Below are 21,387 nucleotides of genomic sequence, written 5' to 3'. Positions count from 1 at the left end.
ATTCAATTACTTATCAACGAGTTGACTGGGAACCAGCAGTCAATATTCTCTGAAAGCGGGTTGCACTCAATGTGAATGAATCACAAGTTCACCTGTCTTGTTCACTGTGGATCCCAAAAAAGCATTACTAATTTGCGACATTTGACAGGGTATCTGTACATCAAAGAATCTGAAGAAGGAATTTCTGTGGTTGTAGTGTCTGGTGATTTAGGAAAAGTATCTATGAGTTTTCCTTTCAGGATTTTTACCGATGTCTGAAGTATAGACCCTAATATCTGCATGGGGCCATGATGGGGCTGGGGCTAAGGATTTATGGAAGGGAAAGAGGGAGAGACTAAGCTGGAGGTAGAAAGAAAAAGGCTAAACTTAATAGGTCAATAAAAAATGAACAGGCTATTCAGCCCCTCAAGCCTGCTCTCCATTTACTTGATATATTTAATATTTTACTGCAATGATGTTTTTTCTTTACATTATTCTATTTTCATTAATACAATGAGTTGGGTCAGAACAGTAAAACCATGCTCAGCACTGGAACATTAGATTGTGCACCCGCCATCTGCTCTTCAGTGAGTAAACCAGTCTCTTTCTGCCTCAGTGTGCCTTAAAAAATTAGAGAGGGAGAGAGCAAAATGACGTGTCCATTCTGTCAAAGGAAGCATTTCTAATGATTAGAGGGGTACCACTGGGATTGATACTTGGACTCCAGCTATTCTCAACATATGTTCATGATTTAGATGTGGGGAAGAAATGTAATACGTCAAAATTTGCGGATGATAAATCTGGGTGGAAGGGTGAGCTGTGAGGCGGATGCAGAGATATGTGGTGGGATTTGGATGGGCTGTGTGAGTGCGCAAATGCATAGCAGTAAAATTTGGATAAATGCAAAGCAGATTATTATTTGAATGGTTGTAAATTAAGAGAGCAGAATATTCAACGTGACCTGGTGTCTTCCAGCACTGGTCGCTGAAAGTAAGCACAGTTAGAATGCTTGCTGATGTTTCATTATTTTATTTTACAAGTTTTGAATTGTGAGCTGGAAATGACTTGTGGACTTTGGGCCAGATTTTGATAAGAGGAAAAGAACAGACCAAACAATAAAGCCAGGGATTTGTTATTCAAAAATCCAATGGAGTGACTATTTGGGAGTCTTCAACAGTTTCATTTTACTGTGTTGCAATTATAGAGGTAGGAATGCTGATTTGATTTGGCTGTCTGTCTCTGCGTTGTCACAGAATGCAAGTACAGCTTGATATAGTTAATATTTTTTAATAGTTTTTAATATTTTTATCAGTCTTAAAAAGACAAACTGTACGTTGGCCTTCATACTGAGAGGATTCAAGTACAGGAACACAAATAACTTGTTGCAATTATATTGCTGAAAATTATGTACAATTTTGGTCTCCTTATCTGAAGAAGGATGCTCTTGCTACAGAGGGAGTAGGATTGGCAGGACTGATATATGAGGAGACATTGAGGTGGGTTGGATTGCATTCACTGGAATTTAGAAGAATGCTGGAAACCTATAAAATTCTAACAGAGCTAGACAGGTTAAATGTAGGAAGGATAATCCCAGTGGTTGGGGAATCCAGAACTGGGAATCATAGTTTAAGGATAAGGAGTAAATAATTTTGGACTGAGATGAGGAGAAGCTTTTATTTCCTCCCAGCCAGTAGTGAGCCAAAGAATTCACTGACACAGAAAGTGGTTGAGGCTAAAATGTTATATTCTCAAGAAGGACGTAGATATAGCTTTTGTGGCTAAGGGAATCAAGGGATATGGGAAGAGAGGAAGATTAGGGTTTTGAGCTCGATGATCAGCCATGATCATACTGAACCACAGAGCACACCCAAGGGATTGAATGGCCTACTCCTGTTCCTACCTTCAATGTATCTATGTTTTTAAGAAGCTTTTTCAGGAGCAACCACAGGCATAGACAGGACAGAGGCCTGTGATAGTTGGCACATCTAAACCTTTTGAGAGAATTGACCCATTAGCTGGAGACCTTATTTTAGAGTTCCTGACATCTTCCAGCAAGAGTTTGTTGTTGACCTATCTGTCCTGCAGAAGAAGATGCCTTTGTGTAGAATGCAGCTAATTACTACTTCTCATGTTGCTCCCTTCTTTCCTGGAACAGTTTAGTTGTGGTTGTGTTTCTACTCATGCCCCTTGGCAAAAGTGGAAGGTGGAGCTACATGAACTGCTCCATGTGCTGTGTCTAAGCCTGGCAGGAGGCAATGCAGCTGATGGTGGTTGAAGTGCCTGCCAATAAGTTGGCAATCAGCTGCCAAGCAGAGACTGCACCTTCCAAGAGAGGAAGTACTTCGCACAGCAATCTCTCAATGGCCGTGGCTGGAGTTCTTCAGTGGAAGTGATTACAGGCTGCCCAACTTTGTCAGTTTCACTGATGAAGCTCTTCCCACCATGCAGTCACATCAGTGACCCTGGCAGGTTGCTAATAAGTTGAGAAACAAGTTCAATGGCTGGAAAAAGCCCTGATGTGAAAGCAGTTCATAATTGCTTCAATTAATTATCCAACAAACTGAAGGGTCTGGTTTGATTTTAATCTTGGAAGAGCAAAGGATCCTGTTAAGATCAAAAATAATAGACATTTCCAGGATTTTCACTCCTGTTTGCCTCATTCTCCTAGAAAGATTCTACACAATATTGCTCGAATTGATTATTAGTTGGAGGTATTCAGCCACAAGGCTAGGTCTCCGTTCACTTTTGTTGTCTGCACATTGCTCGATTTGAATTTGGTATAGGATGCATTGGATTGAAATCTACTGTCAATGCTATTGTACTGACTGATGATAACATTAAAAGAATGGAGAGAGATGTGAACAAGGAAACAGAATGGGCAGACTGGTGGTCCACCACATTTAATATGGGAAAGTTTACATGGGATGGGAGGTCAACCCTAGCTGATCCCACTCCACCACTTCTCTTAATAGCTTGATAAATTCAATTAAATCAGCTTCACTTTCTAAGCTCTAGGGAATCCGATCCTTGTTGTGTGACATCTCCTTGTATCTTAACACTTTGTCCAACCAAAGTTCCAGTAAATCTGTACTGTCCCCTTTCAAGGCCATTATATCCTTCCAGAGGTTTAGTGTAGAGAATTGCTTGTTGTACTGGAGGAGTGGTGTAGCTAGTCCTCTGAACAGCTGAAGCATGACTTCTGTCTTTTTGGATCCTATCATGCTGGATATAAAAATCATTATTGCATTGCCTGTTAATTTTCTGTACCATTTCATAACATTTTTTTACAAGCTGATACAATAGCAAACTATTCTGTTCATAGATAACAAGGGGTAGAGGTGGATGAACACAGCAGGCCAGGCACCATCAGAGGAGCAGGAAAGCTGAAATCAGAAATCTGATTTTCTGAAGAAGGGTCCAGGCCTGAAACGTCAGCTTTCCTTCTTCTCTGATAGTGATTGGCCTGCTGTGTTCCTCCAGATCTACCATAACAAAGTGTGAAGCTGGATGAACACAGCAGGCCAAGCAGCATCTCAGGAGCACAAAAGCTGACGTTTCGGGCCTAGACCCTTCATCCATTGAAGGGTCTAGGCCTGAAACGCCAGCTTTTGTGCTCCTGAGATGCTGCTTGGCCTGCTGTGTTCATCCAGCTCCACACTTTGTTATCTTGGATTCTCCAGCATCTGCAGTTCCCATTATCTCTCTCCTCCAGCTCTACACCTTGTTATCGCAGATTTTCCAGCATCAGCAGTTCCTACTAACTCCAAACTATTCTGTTCAGCTTCCTTTCTGGTCACGTGACCTGGAATATTAACTCTGATTCTCTTCACAGATGCTGCCTGACAAGCTGAGTTTTCCCAACACATTTTCTTCTTTTTATTTTCATGGCCTGTGTTCCTGAATCCACTGATCCCTTTGGAGCTCCAGTTCAGGCTTTTGACTATTTAGAAAATATCATGTTCTACCCTTTTCACTTCTAAACTGGATGCCCTCTTAAATGCTTACATTGAAACTAAAACTGTCACAGCTCTGCCATTCTCTTAACTTGTAATACCTTTGTATTGTTATGTTTCCATCTCCACTGATTATAGAACTGCCACTTTTGTGTATCTTTGCCAAATTTGGTTATATAGTTTTCTATCCCATCCACTAATAAGTATTTTCACTCTCAACATGGATCCTTACATGTCATTGCTAGTTATAACCCTTTTTCAACGACCACTTTGAAAATGCCTATTAATCCATTCTTTGTCTGCTCTTGGAAGCCAGGTTCCTAATCAGTTCAATAATTTGCCTTCATTCAATGTACTTCAACTTTAGCAAACAATCCCTCATGAGCAACTTTATCCAACACCTTCATGGGGCCCACCTCAATAACATTCACAGACCTGTCTACAATTTCAGGCATGACTTTTTAAAAATTCCTACTGGTTTTCTAGGTACAAGCTTTCTTTTATAAATCCATCCTGGCTCTCCCAATCAAGTGAGAACTTTCCAGGGCATAAATTTACTGGCCCCAGCCAATGTGTTTACAGGTGACTTAAGGGCCATATCTTGCCTCGCCTCAAGTTTGCAGCCAAAACAAGATGTGCTAATACATGGTGGTAATTGGGAAGTCTGGTTGATAATGCTGCAATATGCTTTTGGGTAAGAAAGGTAGATCAGGTGCACTTCCAGATTGGACACAGCACTTGTCAAGCTTTGCTAACCTATTATTTCTTGCCTATCCTTGCCATCATTACCCCCTACCCTCTGTAGGCCTACCATCCCTGTTTCCATTGCAAGACCACTTATTAACCTGGTCCTGTAAGCTCCAAAACTCAGATAGTGGGCTGCCTGGCGTTCCAAGAGGGGCCAGTACTCACAATGGTTCTACTGAGACTACAGGTGCTACCAGCCAATCTGGTTGGGTTTGGGTTAAGGTCAGATCTTCCAGATGAGTGAGGGGCATAAATACCATTCACAAACAATTAATACTAACCCTGATTCTGTCCTGTTTAGCCACATCCACACCCCAGCCCTGTTATGGCATGGATTGCTTTTAGCACAGCCACCCATTCTCTTATTTACCTAGGCCTATTGTCACATTATATAGGAACAAAAACAAAGTTGCTGGAAAAGCTCAGAAAGCCTGCCAGCATCTGTGAAGGAAAAAAAACAGAGTTAACGTTTCAGGTCCAGTGACCCTTCCTCAGAAACGCCTGTTCTGTTCTGTGGAAGGGTCACTGGACTCGAAACATTAACTCTTTCTGCCTTCACAGATGCTGCCAGGCTTGCTGAGCTTTTCCAGCAGCTTTGTTTTTGTTCCCAATTTACAGCATCCGCAATTCTTTCAGTTTTTAATCACATTATATAGGTTGCATTCAGTACAAACTTACGTTTTCTTCTATTCTTAGTTCTTACTCAACTTTCCTTCTATCAGTACTGTTATCCATAATCTCCTTGTTTATCTACCCCTTTCACATCTCTCTCTCCAGACTCCATCTCCATCTATTCACTTCTCTTCTTCACCACCCCCCATTCCCCAATGAGTTTCTCCAGCATCATCTGTTGCTCTGAAGTCTTTGCTGGACTCTGGGTTAGATTTGGCTCAATTAAATATAAATATCTCTTGAATACCAGGTCAACTTCCTTGAAAGAACACCATAAAAAAGACTCACGACATTTTAATTTTATGTATTGAGGCTTAGCATGAATGAGTAAAGCTGTAGAAAGTAATCAGGACCAGGGCCCAGGTAGGAACTAATTTTCAGTTTTGGCCACTGAATGGCAAAGTAACAGTTTGCAAAGTTTCTCTAAAACACAGAATTGAAAAGAAATTAAAATCGAACATTGGAGAAACCTTATTAATACATGTAATGTGCTTGTTGCAATGAAGTTTATGCAGACAGTAATGATCTCCTCAGAGCAGTGCTAACAAAACTGCCTTTTCAGAATATTTGTTAAGAAGTTAGTCTGGGAAATGACACGTGTGTAATCTGTCTCACAGAAGAGCATTTTTCTCTGTTGTGACAGCTTCAGCTGACCTCTACTATTAGTAGTCATCATAGCCTGCCAGGATAACCTATTTAGTGGACTAATTTAAGTTACTGCTGACTTGTTAGCTGGTTCAGTTTTTTTGTGATATGTGCTCATTTGCTCATGCTTATGGCTCCCAAGCTAACACTTATCCCATATCCTCCCCCATTGATAGCCATCTTCTCCACTTAACAATGGCTGACTCCCAGCTGTAAGCTTATTGACGAGTCAGTCATTCATAATATACAGGTGGAAATTATTTATAGGTGTAAATTTCAGAAATATTGGAAAGAACTGAAAGCAATCAATGAATAGCTAACATACAGAAATGAATCAGCTGACAAGTCAGCCAGAACTTTATTTCAGTGTACAAGCTGTCATCAGGAGCCAGCTGAAAGCTGTCATCAGGGATCTGCGGAGAGCGGTCATGGGCTGGACCTAAAGATGGGTAACAGGGTTTGGTTGAAAATGGCAGACATGTACATGAAGGAGAATGTGCACGTCCCAAGCTGTCAGCTGGGGCATGCACAATTTCCTATGAACATTGACTTTTCTTTCCATTTTGTTGCCTGCCCCACTGATTTACAAATATCCATCACTTCTCTCCCAGTGAAGCAGCTCATTCAATTGCTTAATAAGTGTGAAAACATAACAACAGTTATCCTGATTCTCAGATTCCTACCAGATGCATTTTAAAATATGTTAGACCACGAGTCTAACAGAAAGAAAACAGACAGATATTAAATTGCCATTTTGATACTATCCATAATCAAATTGTCGAAGAAAATGCAATCGAAAGCACAATATTTTTGTTTGATAATTCTGTCTCAAGTAAAAACGCTTGAGCTGCAACAGAGAAAGCTTCAAATTTGAATCTCCTTTTGAATACTTGGTTTGACGCCAAATAGAATTTGTGTTGTTTTTGGAAGAAAGATTAATTTAAGATTAATGTAACTCTTAATCTGTTACAGAAAAAGTTATTTATTTGGTGATTATCTCGCAAATGAATATGGTTTATTCTATTCCAATGTTTGATAAAGGAAAGCAACTGGTGTAAGAATCATAAAATATGTAAAAACATAAGTAAATAATTTAATTAGCCACTTTAAGGATGGCAGGACAGGTGATGTGTTATAGTGCAGAGTGTGGGGTCTAGTGGATGCCTGGTTAGTGCAAAAAAAGCACATTTGCAGCACCTGTTTGAAGTTTAAGCAACAATGCCTCAGTTTGTAAGCTGGAAACTGAAGTACAGACTCTGCAATACATCAGGGAGGTGGAAAATTACCTGGATTATTTGTGTGACGAGGTAGTCACGCCTCTTATGATTGGGTCGTCTGATTTTGCCAGCATACCGGGAATGGAAAGTGTGACCCTAGCTGAGGCAGGTAAGCGAACCCAGAGGGCAGGAGCAAAGGAGCCTCAATTGTCCTAACTGTCCGATAGAGTCGAGTTTCTTCCTTCTTGTCTGAATTACACTGGGGGCTGCAGCACAGATGACCAAACTGATCATGGCACTGTGTTACAGGGAGCTATTCAAGTGAGGAAAAAAGAAAATTAATGTAGTGGTAATAATAGAGAGTATACTCATAGAGACAAAGAGGTCTACAGTGCATAAAAAGGCCCTTTGGCCCATCTGGAATGCATCCAGAGGAATGGGCACTGTTCTCAACAGCAGAGACAATGAGTTTAGATAGCTGTATTGCCTGGCCAAGAGCTGAAGAGAACCTCGCAGTGGAAGGGGAAAGATCCAGTTGTCATAGTTCTTTTAGGCATTAACAACATAGGCACAACCATGGAGATTCTGTATAGTCAATACGAAGATTTGTACTATTTTTGTCAGAAAAATTAATTACCTAACCGATGATTCTACACTGTACCAAAGGAACACACCAAATTAAGAATCTGAGCTTTAAAAGTCATTAAACCCAGATTATTATTGGAACCACAAGCAATTTGGCACAAAGCAAATCAGATGAGTGAGACAAATTTAAGTCATAAGGCTTGGTGTAAGGAGATTGGTTCTTTATCAGGGGCCGCTGGCACTAGTACTCCACTTGAACCATGCTGGAGCCAGTGCTCTTGCCAAATGCATACCCAGGGAAGTAGAGAGGATTTAAAACTAAACAATGAGGTCAAAGGATCAAATTTTGGAAGGTATGATAAATCAGAGAACAGAGACAAGGCCAAAGAGAATGGTATTAGCATAGGAAATGATAAACAGGCCATGACAGAAAGTGATAGGGAGAGTATAAAACTAAGTGTGAACTGATAGATAAGAGATTATAAGAAAAGGATCAAAATAAAGACTCAATATCTGAATGCACACAGGACAACATTGACAAACTCAGGAAGAGAGTTAACATTTCGGGTCCGGTGAGCCTTTCTCAGAAGCCGGACTGTTTTCTGTTCACAGATGCTGCCAGACAACCTGAGCATTTCCAGGTAAAATCAAGGCTTTGATGCAACATTCCAAATAAGTGTCAAATTTCCAATCCAAACACACTATTAACGCAGATGAGTTCACTGTGAATGCTCTACAACAACCAATCCAGCCATAGAAATACTGATGTGTTTTGATTAGGTACATATGCATGTGGGTGCTCCATCTAGTGGTAGCACTGGCCATAAACACGGCCTGTTTGAAGACAATTAGTCCAACCATCAATTCAGTTCACTCCCAATCCTGAAAATATTCAAAATAGTAAGTGACTCCAGATTTTAACTTTCAAGATTCCTTTCAAGAACTAACAGTGAGGGAAATAGCCTGGGGAGAATAATTGAACATAAAAAGTCTTCATTCAATGTTGTTCCGACATTAATTGCACTGACTTCTACTTATCTGTTCGGGGCATTGTAAATCTATGCCAGTGGTCAATATGAACTACCACATATCACTGTGAAGGTTCCAAAGGCACCAAATAATAAAGCCCTACATTTATGAAGCACATTCCCACGACATCACAGAACACTTCCCATCTGGAAATCCAAAAGCCATTCAACCTCCTGTATCAAATTGGTAATCCAATGGCTGATGCAGAAAGATCTACAGAAATCCAGGCCACTGTAAGGAATCTAAAGACCTCATATTCTGCCCATTTAACTCTAGGCAACGTAGAGGAGAAAGCTTCAATGCAGGTTTTTGCTGGAGAAACAGCAGGAAGTTTATCACTGATCGACTTTGGCAAACTGTACATTTTCATTTGGTTATATTCCCACAATATCACTTTGACTGCTTGAGCAGCTTAAAACTTCTGTCCTTCCAAAATGCTCCAATCTCCTTAGTTTTATGGAAATGAGGAGTTTTCCTACAGGGCTAAGGTATATACACCACATTAAGTAACAGAAACTCTAAGACATAGGAGCAGAAGTGGGCCAATCAATCCATTGAGTCTGCTGTACCATTCAGTGTTACGGTGGCTGAGCTGATAATCCCCAAATCCACTTTCCTCCCTTCTCCCCATTACTCTTGATTCCCTTACTCATTAAAAACCTCTATCTCGGCTTTAAATACACTTACTGACCCAGCCCCAGCAGCTCTCTGTGGTAAAGAAATTCACAGATTCACAACCCACAGAGAAAAGAAATTCCTCCTCCCTCAGCTGTGTCTTAAGCATTCAACCCATTATTCTGCGATTTTGCCCTCTGGCCTGAGTCTCTCCCACACGGGGAAATAATCTTCCTGCATCTACCCTGTCAAGCCCTTTAAGAATCTCATACGTTTTAATAAAGTCGCCTCTCATCCTTCTGCATTCCATTGAGACAGCCCCTCCATACTCGGTATCAGCCTAGTGAAACTTCTCGGGACTGCCTCCCATGCCAGTTTATATTTTCTTACATAAGGGGCCAAAAACTGTTCACAGTAGGCTAACTGTGATCTGTCTAGTGCCTTATATAGTTTTAGCAAAACCTCCCTAGTTTTATACACTGTTGTCTTTGAAATAGTTGTCAAATTTCCATTTGTCTTCTCTATCACTGTTGAACTTAGACACTAGTTTTTAGTGATTCATTGACAAGAACTCTCAAATCCCTTATTCAAGCTTTCCACAGTCACTCTCCATTTTATGTAATAGTCAGCTCCTCTATTCTTTCGGTCAAATAGCATAACCTCCTGAGGAGGTTGACTTGGAGCATCTTAATCACAGTGATAAGTTTCCACGTATCAAGTTACTAACACCACCTGCGGGTTCCCCTCCAAGTGATATACCATCCTGACTTGGAAATAGGTTGATGTTCCTTCAATGTTGCTTGTCAAAATCCTAGAATTCCCTCCCTGACAGCATTGTCGGTCAACCTATAGCACATCGCCTGCAGCATGGCAGCTCACCATCCCCTTATCAAGGGCAACTAGGGACAGACAATAAATGCTGGGCCAGCCAGCAATGCTCATATCCTATGAATGAATAAAAAGACTATCAAAAACTATGTTCAATGAAGAAGTCAATGAGCATCTTCAGAAATAGGGTTCAGAAGGTTGAAGATTTAAACCCTTCCTGATTTGGAGTCTGATGAAGATGAAGATTGGGCAAATATTGATGATGAATATGCTAAGCGCATCAGTGCAGTCATGTGACATGACAATCAGTCACATCCAAGAGAACTTGATAGCAGTTAGCTTTGAGGACAAACAACATTGCATTAACATACAGTCAAACATCGCATTAATATTGACACTCAGAATTACAGGCCAATTTATCACAGAGACATTTCTGCCCTCAACAGTTTGTTTAGTTTATATCTTTAAAACATTAAGCTATATTGTTTGGTATAAATTGTAAGTCAATTTGTTCTCCTGGCACCAATAACCTCATTTTTCTGGCTAGAATTTCAGAATGGAGTTACACACAATTACATGGGGGTTGCAATAACTTGATTCAAATCTCATTCTTTGCAATGAGCATACATCTATCACTGAGATGCAGAGAGGCTAAACTGTGCTGATTGGTTCCCATAACTCAACCATCCAGCTTAAATTCCCACTTTTCTAGAGATGATATTCTTCCAGAGGACAGCAGTAATGAAGAGCCTCAGCACCTTCATAATATTCCACATGATACATGTGTGAGCATCAAGAGTCAGGGCCTCTTTAGGTAATCTGAAAGGAAAACATTAATAACCAGAAACCTTACTAGATTGAAAGGAATTATAGAACTGTTCCATAACGTGCTGTATTTGTGTAAAATATCAGGTTGTACAGGACATTGATGCCTGTGCACCAAAAGTAACTTCAACATTCTTTAACCATTGTTTTCCTACAGTTCCTTTTGTGCTATCTTGGTAATGGCATCTGAGCTTATGAAAATCTGCCGACTGTTTGATTAGAGTCTCCTGCACAGATGCAAACTCTTCAACCTGAACCGCTGGAGGCTTGTGTCCCTGGCAGAGCAGTATAGTGGGTCAGGATATCTCCAGGTTATCTTGAGATACCTCTTATATGGACAGGAGGCATTGGGATATGTCCTGATGGAGCATAACTGGTCATTCGCCATTTTGCAGCACAAGATCCAGGTTCTGCTGAGCTGCCCATGGGTGCTCATCTCTGCAGTCACCTCTGTCCAGGTTGCAGTCTTCAGTCACAATAATTTCTTGTTGTCATACTTAGGGAAACCCATTTCCTGGACAACTTACAGGAGAGCCTGACGGGAGGCATTGCTGAACTACAATAATGCTTTTCATTGGGCTTGTAACATCTCCAGAATGGATGGAGTGATGAACAGGGGTTGAGAGATGCTCCTGAGATACAGAAAGTGAGATGTTGCTTGGGTGAACTTCTTTTATAATAGCGCCCATGGTTTGAAACTCAAAGATCCCAGCAGGGAGTTGAACTTTCTGATTCCTGCCTATAAAATTTGGCATTTCACCTGTGCATGAATGTGTAATGTCAGAAAAAAGAAGGAGCAAATCGCTGCAGATGCTGGAATCTGTACTAAAAATGACAAATACTGGAGATTGCAGTGGGCCAAACAGCATCCATGGAGAAAGAACAAGCCAATATTTCAAGTCTTAATGATTCTTCATCAGAAGTGAAGTGAAGTGTGGAGGGGTTAATATCTATGCTGTAGTTGGGGGCAGGATTTGAGTGTAGCGTGCTGTGAGAGAAAGAATGTTGATAATTCAGATTAAGTGATCAGAATGTGAGAATGGCATAACAATGGTATGTCTAACTGCCAGACTTGAAAGAACAGACAGTCCCACTGGGGTGAGGAAAGGAGAGAGAAGACATGATGACAGAGAACGTAACAAGTAAAGCTAAAAGAAAACAAAGGAATGGGAGTTGGTTCACAATTTGAAGGTGTTGAACTCGATGCTCAGAAAGAAGTAATTTGGTCCATTGAGCCTGCGCCATCTCTTTGGTGTAGCTACGCAATTTTCCCTATAACCCTATCACTTTTCCCCAAATGTTTATGGAATTCTATTTTGAATGTTCCTGCTTTGATGAACAGTGTATTTCGTATCATAATAATTTGCTACACAAATAAAGTCTTTCAATTTAAATTTAAATCTATTTTAATCAGCAGTCTCTGGTTTCTGACTGTTTTGCTGTGGGGAACAAGATTTTCCATGTTTATCAAAACTGCTCACGGCTTCAAACACCTGTATCAGATACACTCAGTCTCTATGCTGACGAGAACCACCCTGACTTTACAGTGTCTCTGTATAGCCTGAAATTCTTTAACTTCAGTACCATTCCATGATAGAACGAGGGAAAAATATTTCACATTTTATCTGGGTGTTCTCTCTCTATTGTCTTGAAAAATGGTCAAATCCTACACTGCTCTTTTAAAGTTCACTGATGTTAACAGAGTGGCAGTAATACTGGCTCCATTTTGAAGTAGCTCCTGGTCTATTAATCCTAGCTGAGAGGTGATTCCATCATGTACTGATATAGCTATGTTTGGCCGCCTGTCTGTTAAATATGGTAGCTCACAGGAAATTAGTTTCAGCTGGAGTGGGATTTATGGTTCAGAGACAAATGCATTAGCTTGTCAAAAATATTAACATATAGTAAAACCATTAATATAGAAATAGGAATCATTTTCTCTATTCCTTAGAGACAAATGAATTATCACGTGTACATGAAGAAGAAAGCTTTAACAAAGTATACCTGACCATTTGATCAGAAGGATGTCCAATTGATTAGAGCTTACCTCTGACAGGTTCCTGTCAAGAGTCAAGGTATTCATCCATAACAAGAGGATTGATGTCACTGTTGTGGACAAGCCTGACAGAAACATATTCAGCATTTCAAACTGAACTGAAGCGGTCTTTTAAAGGTGAACCACATACTTGGCTACTGATTAGTGCCAAGTGTTTCTCATTGATCCTTAACAGTACCTTATCAAGTATGAGAGGTGTATGGCTTCACTGGAAATCACTGAAAGCAACTTTGTTTTCTGTTGGTAGTTCTGGGAGCGCATATCAAAAGCAATTTATGTCTTTTTGCTCAACAGCCATACATATATAAAACACTGATGGATATTTGTGGCTCAAAAAACCTAATTATGTGAAATATGCCAGAAGTGAAATACAAGGCTTTGTTTCCACTCTAATGTAATGCATACAGTTTGCAGTTGCCCTTAATTTTATTAAATGTTTGAATCAAACTTCTTCACATATCATTTGAATTTATATTATAAACAAAATAAAACATTAGTGTTCAAATTACTCTTTCTCCCTCTACCTGATATATTTCACATGAGCATGCCAACTACTGCCAATATGCAGTTGGGTGGAAAGCTGCCATCATCCTCCTTTTCTAACTGGGTATGCGGAACCTGTTTGGTGTAAAGTAGTAGATGAAGGCTGTTGGGTAGTATAGCAAGAAAAAGCCATTGTCTTAAACAAGGTATCATTGATTGCATAATAATGACCAGATACAATCGCGGTCATAGGTTAGATATTGTTACAAAGGCCAGTAGGGATCTAGGATAATACATCTGTTCCCTTTGAGATTCAATTTGATTTATTATTGTCACGTACTGAGATACGGTAAAAATTATTGCTTTGCGTGCTAACCAGACAAATTATGTTATACATAGGGACATCAGGGTAATAGAACAGAATGCAGTATATAATGTTAAAGCTACAGAGAAGGTGCAGAGAAAAATCAACTCTAATACACGAGAGGTCCGTTCCTAAATCTGATAACAGCAGGAAGAAGCTGTTCTTAAATTTGTTGGTATTTGTCAGCTTTCAAACTTTTATGTCTTCTGCCCAATGGAAGATGATAGAAGAGAGTTGAACCAGGGTTAAAGAGGTCTTCAATCATGTTAGTGGCTTTCCTGAGGCACTGGGAAGTGTGGACAAATTCTACTTTCTGCTTTCCCACAATGAAGTCTTAATGACATTATCAAACAGAGAGGTGCTTAACATAGTTTTTAGCACTAACCTGCTGAGAACCTAAAGATAAAGTGACAATAGTCCCGGAGCACACAGGGTCTGATCTCTCATAACATCTTTGATTGCATATTTTACGTCTTTGTTACAGTGGCATGAGTAGTGGAGAGTTTAACCTGAGGATCTCCATGCCTCAGGTGAGGGATGAGGTTGAGAAGACAAGATCTTCATAGTAATCTCACCTGGTACAGGAATTCAGCCAAAGCTGTTGGCGTCATCATAAAACCAAATTACTTTAGCTTTCACAACCGTACCTTATATAACATCATATACTGGATTATAGGAGAGATAATGGGAACTGCAGATGCTGGAGAGATAACAAAGTGTGAAGCTGGATGAACACAGCAGGCCAAGCAGCATCCCAGGAGCACAAAAGCTGACGTTTCGGGCCTAGACCCACCCCTCCCCCCAACCCCCGCCGAAACATCAGCTTTTGTGCTCCTGGGATGCTGCTTGGCTGCTGTGTTCATCCAGCTCCGCACTTTGTTATCTATATGCTGGATTATATTGGTTTTCTGCTGAAACTTCACCTCAAAAATTCTAACATTCACTTTGTTTTTAAATCAGCTTGAAAAGCAAAGAAAGAATCCATTATGTTTACAGCTAAGGAAAAGAGCATTTTACACTGAGAAAAATTAATTGTATTATATCATCTAGAAATTGCACTACATAAACACATCATTCACTCAATCAGAGATAGTAGGAACTGCAGATGCTGGAGAATCTGAGATAACAAGGCATAGAGCTGAATGAACACAGCAGGCCCAGGAGCTTCAGAGGAGCAGGAAAGCTGACATTTCGGGCCTAGATCTTCTACAGAAAAAAACATCAATTGATGGAATACTATATGTCGTGATCAAAGTCTCTACAAGAAGTGGATAATGCATCATTCCATGCAGTACAACACCATTGGTTTCTGAGTTTAGCCAATATTAGGCAAGCAAATGATAACCAGGGGTCAGTATTATGTTCCGGTAATGGAGGTCTTGACCAACAGCTGGAAATACAGTGAGGTCCCAATGTCCTCCTTACAGGAAAGCCCGTCTAACTATATGCCTATCAGGCATTTATGTAGGCAGCTGTGTACTTCCCCAGGGTCAAGGACCCAATGACAAAGGTCTGCCTCCAGGCCATTCAAAAGCCAGAACTGTGTATTGCAGACCATGACATCAGAAGTGGTCTAAGCTGAATGAAATGCACCCATCGTTTGGGATAGAAATGCTTTGTTGGAGAGAGACCGTAACAAATTGTCGTCATTGCTAAAATACTCCAAAAACCCACAAAAAATTGACAATAGACTTTTGAAGCCTTGACGACATGCTTTGTATCCCAGGGAAAAGTAATTTATGAATGGAATGTGTTCATTGTTCGGACCCAAAAAAGAAAGGATCCACTGATCAAAAATGACCGCAATAATATAACTTGCAGAGTCCTATTTGAACACCTGAAAGATGATCTAATTCGTGACAGGATTGTAGTAGGTATAAGAGATCCCACAAAAAAAAGGAAAGATTTGCTCGCAAGAAAGAAAACAAGATGTGCAGAAGATGATAGAGCAGAATCATGTTAGAACAGAATCATGCCTTACATTATGCTGATAGAACCTTAAGGCTGAAAGGGAAAAGAATGATTATGTACAAATGGCAGAATGCACTTACTAAGGAGGATATCATGCAAAGAAAAAGAAGGCACACCCAAAGTGAGGAAAGCAGTGCTTTGTATGATTCACTCAAGAGATGCGGGAATCATTGACTAGGCCAGCATTTATTGTCCATTCCTAATTGCCAAGGAGAAAATGATGGTATTCTACCTTCTTAAACAGCTGCAATCCTCGGGGTGTAGAGGCACTGTTAGATAATGTAGAGATAACATTACTGCTGTTAGAGAGACAGTTCCAGGATGTTGACCAAGCAACAGTGAAGGAATGGTGATATAGTTCCAAGTCGGGATAGTGTTCGGATTGAAGGGGATCTTGCAAGAGGTGGTGTTTCCGACTGCAGTAAGTCAATCACTTTACACAGAAGTGTTTGGCTTGAAGGAAGCACGACAAGCTGATGATGGCTAGAAAGAAATCAGCCAAAGACTTTGATGAATTATTTTATACAATACAACTGGCTGGTTCTATTAGGTCACTGGTAATAAATGACTTGTTACTGTTAGAATTTCTGCAGAAAGAAAACATTAAGTTAACATGAAGGGTCTAGGCCTGAAACATCAGCTTTTCTGCTCCTAAGATGCTGCTTGGCCTGCTGTGTTCATCCAGCTCTGCACTTAGTTAACACTAAGTGTCAGTTCGACACCAACATGCAACATCATGACGTTCACATACCCACCCAAGGAGCTCAACATGGCCATCCAAAAATGGCCTTAAAAGTAAGGTTATATGATTACACCAAAGTTAAGGAGAGAATGCTAACACACATCCGTTCAAGATGCAAGGAATTGAATTGAGCCTGAGAAAAGCAAGAAAAGTGCTGTACTGGCCAAACATAAACAACAAAATCAAGGATAAAATCAGCTATTGCAGTACTTGCTATGAACATCACCCTAAGCAAGTTTGAGAGTCAGTAATGGCACATTGCGGCACTAATGCTGAAGACTCCAGAAATTGCATCTCCCCTAGCCAACCTGTTCCAGTACAGTTACAATACTGGCATCTACCTGACAATGTGGAAAATTGCCCAAGGATGTCCTGTAAACAAAAAAAGCAGGTCAAATCCAACCTTGCCAATTACTGCCCCATCAGTCTGCTTTCAATCATCTGTAAAGTGGTGGAAGGTGTCATTAACAGTGCTATCAAGCAGCACATGCTCAGAAATAACCTGCTCAGTGATGCCCAGTTTTGGTTCTGCCAGGGCCACTCAGGTCCTGACCTCATTGCAGCCTTGATCCAAACATGGACAAAAGAGCTGAATTCCAGTGGTGAGGTGACAGTGACAGTGACAGCCCTTTACATCAAAGCTGCATTTGACCAAATGTGGTATCAGGGAGTCCTAGCAAAACTGGAATCAATGGGTATCGGGGAAAACCTCCCTGCTGGTTGGAGTCATGCCTGACATATAGAAGGATGAGAGATAATGGGAACTGCAGATGCTGGAGAATTCCAAGATAATAAAATGTGAGGCTGGATGAACACAGCAGGCCAAGCAGCATCTCAGGGGCACAAAAGCTTTTCCGGAGGGAGGAGGGTAACTTCTTCAGGTTAGGCATCCCTGGAAGAGGCTTCACAGTGAGGTTAAAATAGTATCAGAGATAAGCTTTTGTGCTCCTGAGATGCTGCTTGGCCTGCTGTGTTCATCCAGCCTCACATTTTATTAACATAGAAGGATGGTTGTGGTTGTTGGAGGTCAGTCATCTCTGACCCCGGACATCTCTGCTGGAGTTCTTCAGGGTAGTGTCCTAGGCCCAACCATCTTCAGCTGCTTCATCAATGATCTTACCTCTATCATAGGGTCAGAAGTGGGGATGTTTCAGACACTGAAACAGTCCATGTTCACATGCAACAAGATCTGGATAATATCCAGACTTGGGCTGACAAGTGACAAGTGACATTCATGCCACACACATGCCAAGCTATGACCATCACTAATAAGGGTTAATCTAACCACCACCCCTTGGCATTCAACAGTGTTACCATCACTGAATATCCCACTATAAATATCCTGGGGGTTATCATTGACCAGAAACTCAATTGGGCTCACCACATAAACACAGTGGCTACGACAGCAGGTCAGAAACTAGGAATACTGTGGTGAGTAGCTCACCTCCTGGCTCCTCAAAGCCTGTCCACCATCTACTATGCACAAGTCAGGAGTATGGTGGAATAGTCTCCACTTGCCTGGATGAGTGCAGCCCCAACAACACTCAAGAAACTTGACACCATCCAGGACAAAGCCGCCCAACATTCACAAGCATCCACTCCCTCCACCACCGATGTTCAGTAGCAGCAGTGTGTACTATCTACAAGATGCACTGCTGAGATTCACCAAAGATCCTCAGCCAACACCTTCCAAACCCGTGACCACTTATTTCATTAAGGACAAGGGCAGGTATGTGGGAACACCAACACCTTGAAATTCCCTTCCAATCGACACACCATCCTGACTTGGAAATATATCACCGTGCTTCACCGTCGCTGGGTCAAAATCCTTGAATTCCCTCCCTAATGGCATTGTGGGTCAACCCACAGCAGCTGGACTGCAGCATTTCAAGAAAACAGCTCACCACTACATTCTCAAGGGCAATTTGGTACAGGCAATAAATGATGGCCAGTCAGTGATGCCCATGTCCCACAAATGAAATTTTTAAAATTACATCCCAGACGGAGATGGATAAAGTTGGAAGTAGACCCCTTTGCTCTTGTGGGAACTGAAAATATTCTGGGAGGTGAACCAGCTGACTTCAACTACCAGAGAGAGTGTAAAATGCCTGAATGCACATTTCAATTGCTACCTTGTTCCAGATATTGTGATGAGTGACAACAGCCCTCAGTGTACAAGTGAAAAATTCAGCAGTTTCATAAAGGATTGTTAAATTCCACAGCATACATCATGTCTGTACATCACCAGTCAAATATGAAGGCTGTCATGACAGTGACATTTACCAATGGAATCATAAAGAAATCAAGCATGGAAGGAAGATGGGCACAAATTTTCAACATAGTTGTGGAAGTTTTGTTTTATTCATTCACAGGATGCAGGCATTGATGGTCAGCTTAGCATTTATTGCCCATCCTTAATTGCCCAGAGGGCATTTAGGGTCAACCACATTGCTGTGGATATAGAGTCACAAGTAAGCTAAGCCACATAAATATGGCATTTTCCATCCATTAAGGTCATTAGCAAACCCAATACGCTTCTCCCAAAAATCAACGACGATTTCATGGTCTTCATGAGATTTTTCATTCCAGATATTTGTTGGATTCAAATTACACCATCTGTGATGGTGTGATTTGAACATGAATCCTAAGAACATTACCTGGGTCTCTGGATTAATAGTTCTAGTGATGATTCAATCACCTTCCTGTATGAATTCAGCCAGGAATAGGAGAGAAACCTTATTTAAAGCCCAAAATGAGGGCATGGATAGCTACGTAAGGCCAAGGGTGATGAGAGGAATGAGAAGAGTGGAGGGCAAAATCAGGCAATTTACAGCTAACAATGTGATAGATGGAAACAACAACCTACATGTAGGAGTAAGTGGCCAGTGCAGTCAATGCCAATACAAACATCGCACAGGGCCAGAAAAGACTGAAAGAAATGACAGAAAGTTGTGTACAAGGTGTGGAGCTGGATGAACACAGCAGGCCAGTCAGCATCAGAGGAGCAGGAAAGCTGCCATTTTGGACACTTCTTCAGAAATCGGGGAGGGGAAGGGGGCTATGAAATAAATAGAAAGAAGGGGAGGGGGTGATAGAAGGTGGACAGAGGAGCAGATAGATGGAGAGAAAACGGACAGGTCAAGGATGCGGGGATGGCGCCAATAAAGGTGAGTATATGTAGGGAGTTGGGATGGGGGTTGGTCAGTGAGGAGGGACAGTGGGCATGTGAGAGGGAAGATGGGCAGGTCAAGGAGGCAGGAACGCAATGGGCTGATCTTGGGATGTGGTCAGGGGTAGGGAGATTTTGAAGCTTGTAAAGTCCACATTGAGACCATTGTGCTGCAGGGTTCCCAGGCGGAATATGAGGGGCCGTTCCTCCAACCTTCAAGTGGCATCATTGTAGCACTGTAGGAGGCCCAGGATGGACATGTTCCTCTTCTGCAGCTACACTGGCCCCATCCCCCACCTCTTCCTCTGTTACATCGATGACTGTATCGGCGCCACCTTATGCTCCCACGAGGAGCTCGAACAGTTCATCCACTTCACTAATGCCTTCTACTCCAACTTTAAGTTCACCTGGGCCATCTCTGATACCTCTTGCTGGAGGTCTCAGACTCCAGCATCGGCAGTCCCTATTATCTTTGAGAAAGTTGCGTCCGCAGCCCATATCATCATAAAAGCCAACCTCCCATCCATTGACTCCAACTACACTTCATGTTGCCATAGAAAGGCTACCAAAATCATTAAAGACCCCATCCACATTGGTAATTAAGTGTGGAGCTGGATGAACACAGCAGGCCAAGCAGCATCTTAGGAGCACAAAAGCTGACGTTTTGTGTCTAGACCCTTCATCAGAAAAGCCCACATTGGTAATACTCTTTTCTACCCTCTTCCGTTAGGCAGAACATTCAGAAGCTTGAAAACATGTACCACCAGGTTCAAGGACAGCTTCTTCTCTGTCATTAGCCTACTGAATGGGCCTCTCTAATTTCTAAATCTAATGTTGATCTTGCTTTTGTGCACCTCCTGTGCAGCTGAAACCCTGTATGCCTTACTCTGTCTAATTACACTTGACCTGTATGTCCTTGTATGTTATGATCTGCCTATACTGCTCACAAAACAAAACTTTTCACAGTACTCAAGAGCACATGGTAACAAAAAAGCAAATCAAAAGATTTAATGGATTTAAACAATCTTGAAGTTTATTAAACACTAACTATAAACAGTGTGATATATTTGCACATGGTCTGTATTCTGAGATTACCGGTTATCACTATTACAGTACACAGATGTGACTGAGTGACTGAACACACTACACTGGTTCCATTGCACTAAGCAGGGTGTGACTAAAAACAAGGAAAGTGTCCACATTTTGGGTTCCGCCTGTTTATAATTGTTTCACCTGGCTATTGTCAGCATAACACAAACTCAAGCCTGTATATTCTGAAGTTAATCAAACTTTAAGTTGCTCTCAGACATCTGGACACCTTTTCAGGATCTTTGTGGTCATTAGAAATGTTGCAGAATTCGATTCTTTTTGCTGCTTCATTTTCTGAAGAAATAAAGAGTTTGACTGCCTGTCTTTCTAAGCTATTTGTAGATCCAAGAAGTAGTGGTTAATTTTTTTTATATTACTAAATTCTGACAGAATGTAAATGAAATGTCAAACAGTACTC

Source organism: Stegostoma tigrinum, chromosome 20 (genome assembly GCF_030684315.1).
Source record: "Stegostoma tigrinum isolate sSteTig4 chromosome 20, sSteTig4.hap1, whole genome shotgun sequence".
NCBI lineage: Eukaryota > Metazoa > Chordata > Chondrichthyes > Orectolobiformes > Stegostomatidae > Stegostoma > Stegostoma tigrinum.
Note: the sequence above shows the minus strand (reverse complement) of the source record.